Genomic DNA, 15,802 nt, shown 5'->3' with positions numbered 1-15,802 from the left:
TGTTGTGTTGTTTATATAGCTCAGTGGTTGTAGGTTGTAAACAGGGCCGAAGCCACATTTTTTCAGCCCCCTCCCGCACAAATAAACACTGATTTTGGGCCCACCGTAGGGTAATCGATGGACCTTCTGGGGGCTTATTACCATAGCCTTTATAAGACTATAAGACTATGCTTATTACTATATGCATCTGGTCGTTAAATGGTTTGAATTAATTATGTCAATAATAGTGGTTCTTCCATATATTACTATATAAATTTGATCGTCTCTCTGCCCATATGATCAGAGTTAGCGGTAGAGAGAGAGAGAGAGAGAGTCTTTATTTTCATCCAACCAAAATACATAACACACAGCAGTGATAGTGGTACAGAAAATATGCTTGCACAGTATTCAGTATTAGATAGGAATGATCGATAAGACCGTGAAGGTCATCTAGTCTGATCACACAAGCATCAAACAGGTACACTTGACTCTAAACAGTTTGGCTGTAGAGCTGGTATAGAGTAGGGTTGCCATACGTCCGGAATTTCCCGGACATGTCCGGAATTTCACTGTTAAAACTGCGTCCGGGAGGAATTTCTGAAATATGCCTAAATGTCCGGAATTTTGAAGTAAGCTTATAATTTTTTCCTAAATCAACATAAACAATATTATTTTTGGGAAGTTTATGCTACATGAAATTTTTCTTCGCGCTGCGCGCGATTTAGTAACGCGTAAATTGATTTTAATATGGGGACTACCACCCTCGCAAAAACTGCGATCAAAAATTAATGAAAATATCATTAAGTTACAGAAATAAGTTTAATTGTAATCGCAATTACAAGATAACGGTATATTCATTGAGTCGGTTTAGGCTGTTTGGACATCTGACTTAGCCATGTACAAGATATAGCGTCAATATAGCGTAAACAGACAAGATAGCGTAATGGTGACGCGTCCGGCTACTTGATCGGTAGGTTCATGGGTTCGTGGGATCGGTAGGTCGTCGGGCCGAAGACCTGATTAATAACACTTGTATCCATGACTTCCCTGCTCGGCGCATTATGATAGCATGGAGAGGCGGTGCGAGACTTAGAAAGCCGTACACTGCACCTTTTTTGTCCAGTGGCATATGCACATCATGTGCTCAGATCGTGTGTATGTATATCATGAGTCTGTGTATATGTCGCAAAAACATCAACTCTGACCATATATAGTAATCTATGGAAGAACCAATACTATTGACATAATTCATTCAAATCATTTAACGACCAGATGCATATAGCAAGCCCTCAGAAGTTGCGCTTACCCTACAATCGGCTCATAATCGGTGTTTATTTGGGCGCGAGGGGGCTGGAAAATGTGACTTCGGCCCTAGTTACAACTTACAACACACAACCACACACTCCTGGATCGGATCGTGACCACCTCTAGTCGATAGACAAAGCTTTTCTAGTGTGACGTCGTGTTGATCCACAATGTGCTCATACCTCATTTTGAAATCCGCCAGTGGGCGCTAAAGAGCGTCCGGAATTTATGTTTCAAAAATATGGTAACTCTAGTATAGAGGATGATGATGACTTCGAAAATGCAAGGAGCGTAATAGTACATCGTAAAGTCATGCTCATGTCACGCCGATAAGATTATTTATCACCTTAATGCCGGTGCGCACCGCACCGCACCAATGAGCTATATGAACACCGCACATCCGGTGGTTTCCAACCTTTTATGGTCGCGACTCCATTTCCAATTTGCCGTGGTCCAGCTCGAAATTTGACAAGCTGATTACTAATTAAAGGTCGGCACATTTGCTTAGACTTCCTCACGGCCTATGTTGGAAGCTTATCACGTTCAACATCTTCGTGAACCCCAGAATAAAGGCAAACTACCCCAGGTTTGGAACCACTATCTTTGAATAAAGCATCGATCCAAATGCACTGGCGTAGCAGCATGTGCTGCCGCCCCTGGCTCTCGCTAAAAATGCCCCCTCCCCCCAAGTACACCGCAGCAAATTTCGACATAGATTCATGCTCAAGCAATCTTGTCAATGAAAATAATTACAAATAATATGCCGCGTCTCAGCCTCATAAGGCCAAAAATCATAAAGACAAGAAATACCGAACGAATATATTGTGCAAATAGAAAATCAATAACAGCCTCAAAGCAAAATCAGCTATAATATCCTTAAATTCAAGTTTTTTAACGTAGTCTCTTTCTATAGACAGAATGGATAGAGCTGATAGCCGATCATCATTCATGGTAGAACGTAAATATGACTTAATCAGTTTGAGCTTTGAGAAGCTCCTCACACAGCTCGCAATTGAAACACCAACGACCAGATAAAGGTTCAGACACGAGCATAAATATGGTGTCGAATCAAGTAGCTTTGCATTAGCTAATCACTGTAAAACATCAAACGCTGTTTCACTACGATCAAACGCTCCACACCAGCCTCTTAACCCTTTTAAAATCTCAAGTTGAACTACTTCATATGATCATTAGGGCTCTTCAAAAATGACTTTTTTTCTCGAATCGTACTGGCTACTTGATAAAATTGTTAGGTTGCCTAATTTAAGCCTACACACAAAATTTGGTTCAATTCCAGTCAGTAACCGCTTTGCTACTGGAGATGAAAGTTTCTATTTATTATATAAAAATAAATAATAAAAAAATTGAAAATTTTCTGTTCACCCCATGAAAGTGTTAGGCTGTCTATAGAAACGATGCTCACCAAATTTGGTTCAATTCCAACCAGTGGAAGCGGAGTTATTGCCGTCGAAAAATTTGGATTTGAATAAAATAGTATTTACGGTGAGCACAACTATAAAAAATAAACAAAGAATCGGTCACCGTAAATACTATTTTATTCAAATCCAAATTTTTCGACGGCAATAACTCCGCTCCGTTAGGGGTCCGCGTGGGTCCGTAACGGTTCAAAGGGGTCCGCGAAGGCAGAAAGGGTGAGACCCACTGTACTAGGGAACAGGGCTTTGGAGCCGGAGCCAGGAGCCGGAGCCCCGGAGCCGGAACTCAATATAGAATTCAAGAGGAACCGGAGTTGGAGCCGGTTCTATGAACAGTAGCTCCGGCTCCGATGTATTTCATAAGATGCTATGCTTTTACTGATGGCTGAATTCACATAATTTTACGATTACGTTAAAAAAATTGAGAATTGTTGCCTCGTTGGCACCACCTTTTCTAACTAACCAGTAACCATGTTTAATTGTCTAATGTCTATACACATGTGCGAAACCTGGGTGGGATGGATTTGCCGCGCTTACTCCGTAGGCACCTAATTACGGTATTAGGTATTCCCTCAAATTCGTAATCAGCACAACACCGATGGTCAATAGGGTCCATCAAACCACTAGGTGTCGCCAGACTACGTGGTAACCACCTTTGTTACGTATGCGGTTGTATTCAGAAACCAGAGATGAGCATGGATTAGGATTAGGTTTTGAAAAAACAGGATTTGTGAAATTTTGTCGGATTTGGATTGGATTTGGATTAGACATTTTTTTCAGAACGGATTAGGATTTGGATTGGATTTACCTATTTTCTGGAAGATTGAAATGTCGTGTGGCGAATGGCGACAAACTTTATTCAGATCAGTTATTAATGTAATTATGGTTACTAAGTTATCTTGATTCAAGTGAATCGTTGGTTGTGAAAGAAAATTTTCGAATCCCTCCATTACATAAATTAGTATTTTTTCTGAATTTCCAGTTGGAATCGGATTAGGATTGGACATGGACTTGAATATGAAAAAGTTATGGATTAGGATTTGGATTTGAAGGTTCGGATTTGGATTGGATTAGGACATAGAAATTTCAAATCCGCTCATCTCTGTCAGAAACCTGTAGGTTACTTTCTCGATTGTGTAAGGGTATTTTATATGGAAAAAATGGCTACAACATATTCTACGGGGACCGTGAGCTCGCTATAAAATGAACTAAAACTTCGGAAAGCTTCTACGGAAGGAAATAAGGCCGATTTGATCTAGGTGAGAATGTGAAATTGTCAACTAAATGTCGGCTACCAGCTCAGCACCAGAAGTTTTCGAAGTTTTAGTTCATTTTATAGCGAGCTCACGGTCCACGTAGAATATGTTGTAGCCATTATTTCCATATAAAATACCCTTACACAATCGAGAAAGCAGAGGTGGTCAGTAACGAAGTACTTCTACTTTTTGGAAGTACTTAAGTAGTTTTCCTCTACTTCTGGTACTTACTCAAGTAGATCTGATTTTCTCTACTTCTACTTCTACTTCGTAATATTTTGTGATCTACTTACTTACTTTTCGCTATTTTCAGTTTGTCAAGTAGAAGTAGTTTAATCCCCCAATACGAAAGATAGCCTGAGGAATTTTGGTGCTGTTTTCACGGAGTAGGCCCTACCAACATTTAATAGTCATAAAAATCAAGTAAAGCCCAGAATGTTTTTTGCGCTTCGCGCACAGTAGTTATGGAGTGACAAATATGTTTTCAACAAAGTATCAGTGAATATAATTTAGGTACCGGGTTGCGTGGTTCCGCTCACACTGCATTGTCGCCCATATCAAATATTTCATCACAGTAAATGGCCCACCACAATGTTTGAAACTACCGTTTTGCAATCTAGCAATTACCTATCATTTCGTAATCTAGCAGCCCATGACGTGTCCTGCTAATCTGGAAAATCCAGCTTTTTTGATTGTTACACCTGATTTAGTAGATCACCTTTGAAGCTTTATGGACAAAAGACATGAAATGTATATTTTCCGCTTTTTAGAAGTGGTATTTGTATTTAACTTTCAATTGCGAGTACCATACTTTGAGTTCTAATTTATTTCAGTCCTTTTGTCTGCAGAACATACATAAAAGAATAAAAGCATAAAAGAAAGTGTAGTAATGCCTCTATTTTCCGAAAGTAAAGCTACCGGTACACTAAATATAACTTTTACGATCCACAATATTTGTTATTAACGTATACTAATCGCGCAAAGTGATGATATCGTATCCGATACAACTTCTACGTATTGCTCTTCGCCTAAACTCGGTGCCTTATCATATGGAGCAGGGCACAATGCCATGATATTCTCTAAAACGGGCTCTTCTAGTAAACAAAGGGTTAGTATCACATTTTCATATCAATATTATAATTTGCATACCATGATGCGAGAGAATGCCTATCCTGTCGAAAATTGATACCTTCTGGGATGCATCAATACGATTCAAGCTCTTTGCACCTTCTGCATAGCTCAATCCGCAGCTTTTGGCAGTCCATGCAAACGAATTAAGACTGTTTTCAAAACTACTTACTTACTTGAGTAGATTTAAAGTCAGCCAATCCTACTTCTACTTCAAGTAGTTTTAGGTGGCTTATTGAAGAAGTACTTCTACTCGTACTTGAGTAGATTTTTTCGTCACTACTTCTACTTCTACTTGAGTAGCTTTCTTGACTACTTTGACCACCTCTGCGAGAAAGTAACCTACAGGTTTCTGATAACGGCAACCGCGTACGTAACAACGGCGGTTACCACCTAAAGTCTGGCGACACCTAGTGGTTTGATGGACCCTATTGTATGGTTCGCAAAATAATGAAAAAACCATGCATGTCACGAAACGGGATTCATGCTTATGTGAGCTGAGCAATATACCTAATTAGTATTGAGACGAATATATGAATTCAAGTTCGCGATCATTTCTCTAGTAACGATTTGCGAACGTAAATAGGGAAATACATCGAATCAGCCCAGATCGCGGTTATAGTCCGCATATATAGCCTACAACTGCCGCGATGCGAGCTAGTCAATGCGGTGTGCCCGAAAACTGCCCTATGGTGTCGAATATAAGAGGGTAATTAGTGATTGGATCGGATGAGCGCTTTCCAATTTCTGATCAATTTTGTGTATTCATTCTTGTCTGCTTGATACACTCGCATTCTTGAATTGTCGTGCAATGTCACTTGCGAGCTTGCGCCAGTGTAATTGGTTACTAACTGGTACAGTGCACGACGTTGAATTAAGTTCTCAAATATTGATGCACTACCAGCTTGTGAGTGAAACTAATTTCGAGTTTATTCGATTCGTTTGAAGGGGAACTTTCTATACTCCACTAAACTTGATCGACGATGGACGGACTGGTAACAAGCGCACTAATATCGAATTCGAAGCCATTGGGTATATTTGGTAAACGGGAATTTCTGCTGTTACGGTCGCGACATGCGCTCATTTCTGCAGTTACATCTGAACAAATCGCACCGTTTCAAGATTAAATTGGGCTGTATGCTGGCTTGATATTAACGAGCGGAGTAGCAGTATTAAAACATCATCTCACTGTTTTAATGCTGTATCATGTGTACAATATAAATTGCGTTTTCGTGTGGATATGACGTCATCGACAGACGACACGATGTAGTTATTACGTCACATGACTTTGCATACCCCTACAAAATGATGGTTCCTTGCGACGGCTACAACCGAACCGTAGTTGCCGGAGCCGGAGATGGAGCCGGAGCAGTGGTATCAATGAGCTCGGGAGCTTGGAGCCTGTGCTAATTCATCATAGAAGTGCGCTCCGGAGCCAGAGCTGGAGCTGTTTGAAATTTACGACTGCTCCAAAGCCCTGGGGATGGTGCAAACCCCTGAAAGGTCTTCACATCCAGTGTACGCTAAGAAGTGATTATATTGTATTGCACAAAGTCTCTGCGCGGTCTTAAGAACTGGGAGTGATGAAGCCACAGGTCAAGTAGGTAGTATTGTTCAGTTGCATCAAATTCAGCACATAGATATCCAGTTGTTGGCTTGCGAAGGATAGATATCAATGTGTGTTTCGCCAACGTGATAACCCGCGGGGTGGCGATAGAGAAAAGTCTACGTTAGGGTCTTCAAAAATGACTTTTTTTCTCAAATCGTACCACTGGCTACATGTTAAATTGTTAGGTTACCTAATTTAAGCCGACACACCAAATTTGGTTCAATTCCAACCTGTAGCCGCATTGCTACAGGAGAAGAATTTTTTTTATTTAATATATAAAAATAATAACAAAAAATTTGAAAATATGAAAATTTTCTGTTCACCCCATGAAAGTGTTAGGTTGTCTATAGAAACGATGTTCACCAAATTTCGTTCAATTCCAACCAGTGGAAGCGGAGTTATTGCCGTCGAAGAATTAAGATTTGAAGAATATAGTTTTTAACGAACAATTTTATAAAGTAGCCAGTACGATTGGAGAAAAAAGTCATTTTTGAACACCCCTAGTCTACGTTCTATTAGACGAGCTTGAATTCATTTGTGACCCTTACGAACAAATTTTGGTAAAGTCGAAGTGAAAGTTCCCGAAAATATGGACTAAATTCCTATTTATTGAATTAATCTTTGCAGATTAGTATATATAATGCGGCGGGAAAATAAATAGACGATGTACATGTGCAAGTGCACACTGTACTGTGTAGCCTACGTACAGTGCAATCTGAAATGAATGCAAAAGATTTATTGATTTTATATTTTAAAATCCAAATAGTGCTCTGGATTTTAGATTCAAATCCAAGCTGTATCAATAATTTGGTACCATGTTCAAGTTGGAATCCGGCTAAAGTTTGCTTAAAAGTCGCTTCCAATAATTAAATTTCGTTCATTTTATTTGATGTTAAACGTCACGGATATAAGGTCCGCTGTTGTGGTGCCCTTGAATCAGTCAAGGCTATAGAAACTGTAAAGAATAATAGTCATAAAATATGAAATCAGCATAGCGCGAGACCGCGTCAAAAAAATTCAACTATAAGCAAAGTGCGAATCAGAGCGTCGAGACGAGATCATTTACTGAATCAATGGGTATCGTATAATGGTCGTGACTGGAAAACTTGATATCAGTCGATAAATTAATTGCACTGAGGGCACGCTATATGCGGCAGTTGCGCACTGCGCAGCAATTCAAATTCAGCTCAGCCCACATATACATTGTTTATCGGTAAGAGTGCGCAACAACCCATATATAATGGACTGGACATAACACCAAAGTTCGTCATTGCCATCGCATGCACAGCGAAAATCGACAATAAATGTCTTTCACGATACCGTCATATGATGTGCGATGCTCGACTTTATGTTAGCGGCTGGATGTTACATCACCCAAGAGAAGTAATTTTATTCAGCAAAGAGAAGTATACCCACGGTCCCATGGTCACGTTAGCCCATAATAATTTCAGATAACAGGATAAAATAACAGAATTTCGGATTCTCTACGTTGAGAGTGAAACGTCTTTGTGGCTTCATAACGAAACCGTTTTCCGTGATGTCATTATACTGAGTTTACCTCCAGTCTGTTGTGGAAATCCCCATTCTTGCTGATGCTATAATAAAGTGTGAATTCATGTATGTTATCAATTTCTCAATACAGTCCTCAAAGAGTTAACATCATGGCTGATCAGCACACGACAATTTCGCAACATAATACAGGACGATGGATGTCATTCGTAGCAAACATATATGAAAAAGAGAGGGAGAAGAGAAATAACTCTATCGATCTGCAATCTCAACAACATATGTACGATCATCACCAGTTGATGACTAGAAACTATGGCTATGTGGCTGGGCAAAATCGAGAACTGGGTGATTCGAAACTATGTGGCCAGACCCATGGAGAACTCCAATGGATAAACTTTGTGGACTTTGTCGCGAAATAAACTGGGATATTCAAGATTGAAGCGTGGACACTGGGCAGTGGATTGAGAGTAATCTTCTCTTGCGATGAAACGAGTTGTTTGTATGAGTGAATTGCTTCATGCAATCTTAAATTGAGCATCACTAATTCACCTTCACCTCCATGCCCAGGCCCACGCTCTGAATGTTTGTTTGTTTGTTTGTTTTGGGGTATTCATGGTGTTTGTCGACTACTATGGTCATTTACACCAGGCCGATATTCTTCTTATTTTTCCGTAACTGCCGACTTATAGCACGGCCCACCTCTAGGCTTTTGTAAGACACCGCTGGCGCGGATGAGGTGGCGAGGAGGAGCCTAGGTAAACCTCCAACACTTAGGTATCGGAATTCGGAAGTCGACCTCGGTCGGACTCGAACCCGCACCCATTGGTGTTGCAGCCGCGGATTATACCACTGCGCTATCTCGCCACACGCTCTGAATGTAACAAGCTATATAGTGTCGCTCGGGCTCAATTTCTTCTCTGTGTACTGGACGAACGTTCGTCCAGCTACAACAAATGTCGTAAACACCTTAGTAACTTGATTAACTGTGACGCATGGCTGAGATCTTGCGGAAAACTCTCGTCATTAAATTTTAAAACCATATAATTTGGGCGACGAATTAGAAACATGTCCGACACGAATGTTATGTAGGTCGATAGGTTTAAAATGATGTTGCGTGCACCTAATATGGGACTTAAAATGTTAAAAGTTTAATTCTGGCATAAGAACAGTTTCTGTAAGTAGGCCTATTACTGGTACTTGAAACGCTTTTGTATGGACAGTACCTGTCATCATGGCATCGTACGAAACCAAAATACCAGAGATATTCGAGGACTTATACATATATACGTACTATATTTAATCAGGGCCGTAACTGCCGCACCCCAAACACCCAATTGGGGGGGGGGGGGACGAGCTGGAAAGGGGCCCAAAATTATTTCATGAATTAGCATAAATTATAGAGTCTTTTTTGTAAATTTGTGCAACTTTTTACAAAAATTTTCCGTGCTGCGCGTGATTTCAAGTTGACAAATATCTTTAATATTGGCTACTCTTCCCCCAAGAAAAAATACGCAACATTTATAGATATGGGCATATCGGCGTTAGCCATTACCGCGCCACGACGCACCAAGATAAATAAAGTTTTAGGCCATGTGATATGCCACTCCAAGAAGTGTGCCAGAACGATCGGCAGTGAGAAAACCTTGGCCGACAGGGACTGCCCTTATGCTGATCGAAAACTTCGTTATATATACAAAATACATATAGAGTTAATTGTCCATAGGCGCCTAAATGACTGGTGCCGAATGTTCCTGTCTTGGCAATTTGAACCTCACATGACCAATACCATCCCGCAGGGAAAAATTATATGGCAGTGAAGAAATACCAATTTGAAATCGTGTGAACTTTTAGTTTAGTATACGTTCGGGCGATTCTATATTTTTGATATAGCAGACAGGAGGTCACGAAATAATATCATGTAACGAAGTCATACCAACGGCCCGCCCGCCCGAATATGTTTAATTATTATTTACGGGCTCTACAGTTTCGAAGACACCTCACTCAGTTATACAGGTTAATCTGAGCAGAGAGGACAAGAAATTCATAGCAATATATATGCAATTCCCGATCTTATTGGCCGATTTATCATGAATTATCGAAAATTTTCGCGCATCGCGCTGGCTCACGAATCGGCATCGCTATAATTTCGTGGCAAAAGCGAACAACGTGATCGGGGACGGTTTATCACCTTATGGAAGCCCATGACTCAAGTTTTGTTGGGGGGCCTGACGAAGTGCTGTTTCGTTCCTGTCAACGGGTATTCACCCGTAGATGTTTAATTATTATTGAGGGTTCCTACCTTTTTAAACACACTCACTCAGCTCTACCGGTAAATCAGATTACGTGAGCAGAGAGAGGGTAAACATTAATAGCTATATATATGCAATAACCGACCATATTGACCGATTCAGCCATGAATTATATAAATTTCTGGCGCTTCGCGTGTTTCGGCGACAAAAGCTGACTCACAGAACGGAAACCAATGTAGATGACAAGTAGCGGTAAACAGCGAATATCGTGAGGGTGGGTTGGGTTTACCACCCTGTGGGGGCCCAAGACCAACGTTTTGGGGGAGCCTGACGAAGTGCTGTTACGGCCCTGTATTTAATACATATGAAATTGTCGTGCAATCGTGCACACTAATTATGGAGGAAAAGAAGGGAAGGAAAGGACATAGTGTATTTTTGTCCTTGATGTCTTTGCGGCATATACACCGACTCATGATACACATTACACATACACACAATCTGTACATATGCATACCATGAGTGCATGATGTGCATATGCCGCTGGACAAGGAAGGTGCAGATATAGTCTTTTACGGCTTTCTAAGTCTTGCACCACCCTTCCATGCTATCCCAGTGATGCATGAGCGCCAAGCAGGGACGTTATGGATACCAGCGTTACCAATCAGGTCTTTGGTCTGACTCGGCCCGGAATCGAACCCACGACCTACCGACCAAGAAGCCGGACGCTTCACCAATACGCTGTCTTGTCTGCCAAGAAGAACAAAGAAGTATTTCACGATGAAGGTTGATCATTCAATCAATGGCAGATTATATTTTCATCTGCCCAAGACACACGCAATGTACAATGAGATATACAACATACACAATGAACAGATAGGGGGATGCCGAACGGACCAACCACTTGGGGTCTATTGAACTGCTGGCATCCACCTCGACCTAGTGCCCGACAGTCTTATTCGATGTTATTCTTTCATCTTCGGCCCTGTTTAGAAGCTATTTCTTGCTCCTGTTCTCCATCGGGTCTTTTTTCTGGGCCTTTTTGTCGCCGTAAGAACAACGACACGGGGCTAGACGAGCCCAGAATAACCTCCGACGGCTGGAATCGAACCAGGGCCACCTGCCTGTATGACTGCACATCAGTTATCAGTAGTTCAAAAACTGTTTCAGCTTGTGGCACACGAGAATGGTGGTGCACTTGCCTATATGCGAACATATGCGACTCAAACGAGGTTGCATTGTTGACACACAGATCTGCATTTCTTATCAATTCCAAGCAATGGTTTCTCTCGTTTATACAGCTTTTAATTTCGGTCAAAACAGAAAAGTCATGTTCAAAGAGACATGAAGATGCAAATGACAATATAAGTTTGAGTGCGTTTGCACCGATCATGGAATATGTTTTAGAAGCAGACGTTCAAAACTCTTCTACTATTTGCGGAGGCAGCGTTTCAATAATAACTGGGTCTTTTCGTATACCAATGACCTGTTCTTTTCTGCTTGATTCATTGTTTTAAAATGGATTTACCACCTATCCGAAGTTGTTAACAGCAAATTCTGGGAATAATGTTGCTATGAAGTTCCCACCATGCGCTCATAATTTGCGGAATGGTTCATTGTTAAATGAGTATATGTATTAAAAGCGCAAAATCATTCAAAGACTTGCCTCGAGACTTTGCTTTGCCATTATTTCAACATTTCGTCAAATAATCGTAATGTTGCTGTTATAATGATCGACAGTGCCAGGTACAAGACAGAAATCATATAAAGAAGAATCAGTACACCCATATATCATTTGTCACCTATTATATCGCGTCAGATCATTTTCGTAGAAGTTTTTGTAATGGTGGACATGCCCATGGTATTCGTCCGGTTCAGTTACTTTTGTCCTGTCTTTGATGGGCCTCCTGTCATGCTACCAGCGAGTTCACAAAGTTACGAAGTCGTAAATGTGTAAGTAAAATGTCGTTGAGTTTGAGGCCCCAACTGAGGGTAAAGGCCACCGTTATCGTCGTGTATAAATTGACATCGTGGTAAAAAATATAAAGTACCATACATTCGACATTACAGGCTGATGATGACGGACTCAATAAGAGCACATCTATTGGCATTGGGAACGAACCGAAGCATGTGGGTTATGTCTTACACATCATGTAAGATATGAAATGACCTTAGAGATCAATTTGAACCCCAAAAGATGAACTTTTATTTAGGAAAGAAACCAGGATGAGTTTGTTCCTAGTTTAGAGGCCATGAAAAAGCCTCGATTCTAATTAACCCCATCTCTACTTGCAATGTAGGCTACTGTATACGTTGTACACATATATAGTTGCACCGAGCCCGCGTGAACAGAGCGATATTTCGGTGGAAAATTTGAACACCGTTCGCGATAACTCGCACGACGCTGTGTGTCGAGGTAATTTTCTGCCACTCGAAATAGAGAACAATGTATACTTTGACATCAACCACGCGAGTAATCGGTAACCGTAGTCTTGAGATTCAATTAGTGGTTTTCTTAATGCACTCGAGTCTCTACCTTCCGGCGTCGGGCGTTTTATTGTAGTGGGTGCCATCTGGTCAAGCATGAAATTTCGGGCCACCATGATAGGTCTTACAGTTTCGATATTGATATGTATATTAACATAAAACTAGTAACGCATTTAACCAACGTAACGAATGAAATACCTCCCAAGTTACGGAATTTTACTGCGGTGTCACGCTTCTCCAAATGCTATTTATTAGCTGTGCTTTGTTTTAGTAGTCAGTGGAACGAGTCCAGAATTCCTAGCCAAGTGTTGGAGGTTGGCTGCTACTCCTGCCCGATCCGCGTATGCGATGTCAGGAATCGTAATACGACTGGGTACAATTATTCGAATAATGAGGGTTACCAAACCATACGTCCTCCTTTAGGAGGATTTGTCCTCCTTTTTCAGGTTTTTGAAAATGTTCTCCGAGGACGCCTAAATGTCCTTCTTGTTGGAAATTCGTCCTCTTTTACAGCTTTTTGAGCTAAGATAGCTAAGATAGTGGGTAGATTCGAGTGAAGATGGGCATAAATGGAAATTCTCGTGGTTCAAACGAAAGTGACGACCTTTTTTGGTGTGAAAGAAAAACTGTGTTTCTGGAGTTGAGCCGGAAACTTAACTTTTTGTTAGTCAACCAACCACAAAGTCGGGTAAAATTTACCATTTTTCCGGATTTTGAAAATTTTGAAAAAGTGTCCTACTTTCCCAATTCCAAAATATGGTAACCCTAGAATAATAGAATCCGAATCGACCATTAATTCTAATGATTCGAGTCAAATAGTAGAAGAAGATTTGACGTGTACTGAAACTATACGCCCATTTCTGCTAAGAGTTATATTATATCAATGAGAATTATAGATTCGATGATTTTTTATCGACGTGGCGGCCTTTAAGCTTCAATTCGTCGTATTACACCGTCTAAAATATGTAAAGAATACACAAAACTATATGCGCATGTCAGCCGAAATGGCATTCCCGTGAGGTCGCGATCATATCACAACATTGTCAGAAAGTGAAATGAAATAGGAAATGGAATATACCGAATTATTTTTATGTATGGTGTGGAAGTAGCATTATTTTCTTTGTGGTTTCATAAAAGGTATACTCATCATAATACTCTAACACGTCATAATGATTGTCGAATATTCGACTCAACACAAATCCTCGAATCGAATGAATCGGATACTCGAATTTGGTCAGCCTTAATGAAATGCCGAATGTACCCGACTAATTCAAAACGGATGCGTTATGCAGCCTTTGCGATACAATTATTTCAAAGACGGACCTAGCGATGTGTGATTTTCGTTCGCTCTATCGTGGGCGAATACGGAGAACAACTCATTCCAAATTCCTACCGAGTATTGAACTTTGTGTAATGACTTATTTCACTCAAATCCATCTTTTCGCTACGGCTGTAAATGCGTTATTAAGGGTAAATTTATCGTTATTTCATGTTCTTGGAGTTTCTCCACAGTTCGCATTATCCTTAATCAATGAAATTCCAATGCTTACCGTGGGTGAATTTACCAAAACCTGTCTATCGTTTTCTGGTATTTTGTGATCCGTGAGACATCATGCAATGTAATGCGTCAACTATCTGTCGCGGCAGCATTATTTGGAGAAAAGGCGTTAGGCAGAAACGGAAATTGGCGTGGTAGGGGTGGCCACTAACGAAGTATAGGCCTACGTCGAATTTTTCGTAGTATATACTCGAATAGGTTTTGCCTATACTTGCACTAGACTCGAGTGGTTCTGTTTTCAGACTACTCCCACCTCTATTCAACACCTTTTTCGAAAAAAATAAACAATTCTTTTTACACCTTGGACTATGAAAAGTAGAAAGTAGGTTTACCTCATGTCTACAATCCTTTATGTTTATATGATGAAAATTGTCGTAATTGCTCGAAATAAATAGCGCCTAAACCACGGTAACTGAATATGTTTTCGAAAATTGCACGGATTTGTAGTCAAATCCGATTAAATGCTCAAAGATTGCGACTTCTCGACTAATTCTACTTTTTGAAACTACTTACATTTTCGGTGTGACCGCTTCAATTCTACTTGAGTACCAAGGCTGACTACATTGACCATCTCTCGATGTATATGAATAATAAATACTGCGGAATACCAAAGCGACGAATCTGGAATTTCTTACATCATACTTTGATATAATACAACGGTCAGCCGGTATACACAGTGATGAGCACTTTGTAACGAACAAGGTTTTGTGTCATGAGGGCAGTGTGCATCGGGGGCTTAAGTGTTAATTTTTACTTTCCTATGTTCACAGTGTCGATCACAGAGAAGGCAGCTCAAAGCCAAGGATTTCTAAAAATCAATGCTCAAAGCATTTCTATAATCCTGTTTTGTCTGCATGATCCTGCCTGCACAAAGCATGCAACGTTATTAAATACCAGAACGTGCATTGGCAATTTGAATTTGAATGCCACATCCAATATTTGTTGTTAGATTTGTCGTCCCGCGAGGCCATCATCTGATCCTCGCCAGTATGTCCCAAATCGTATTAGCATTGATTCGCTTTATCGGCGCAGCGGTGGTGAAAACAGTTGGAGATGAATCCAAAAATCTCAGCGACTATGATTATTTTACCACCTGAATTCACGATATTAAGATGTGGGTAGTTATGATACAAGTGTGTGAAGCCTATACGTGATCACTTCAAACAAGTAGAAGTGCGTCATTTCACAGTCCTGCCTGTATGTCAGCACACCGAAAGGAAACCCTGAACTGACACGCATATATAGGTGTCTTCGACTCGATTACATATTAGAGGTCGACCGATTATTCT

This window comes from Botryllus schlosseri, chromosome 11 (genome assembly GCF_051294905.1).
Source record: "Botryllus schlosseri isolate E-star chromosome 11, Bs_hap1, whole genome shotgun sequence".
In the NCBI taxonomy this organism is placed as follows: Eukaryota; Metazoa; Chordata; class Ascidiacea; order Stolidobranchia; family Styelidae; genus Botryllus; species Botryllus schlosseri.
The sequence above is the reverse complement of the archived record's forward strand: the minus strand, read 5'-3'. Positions refer to the sequence as shown.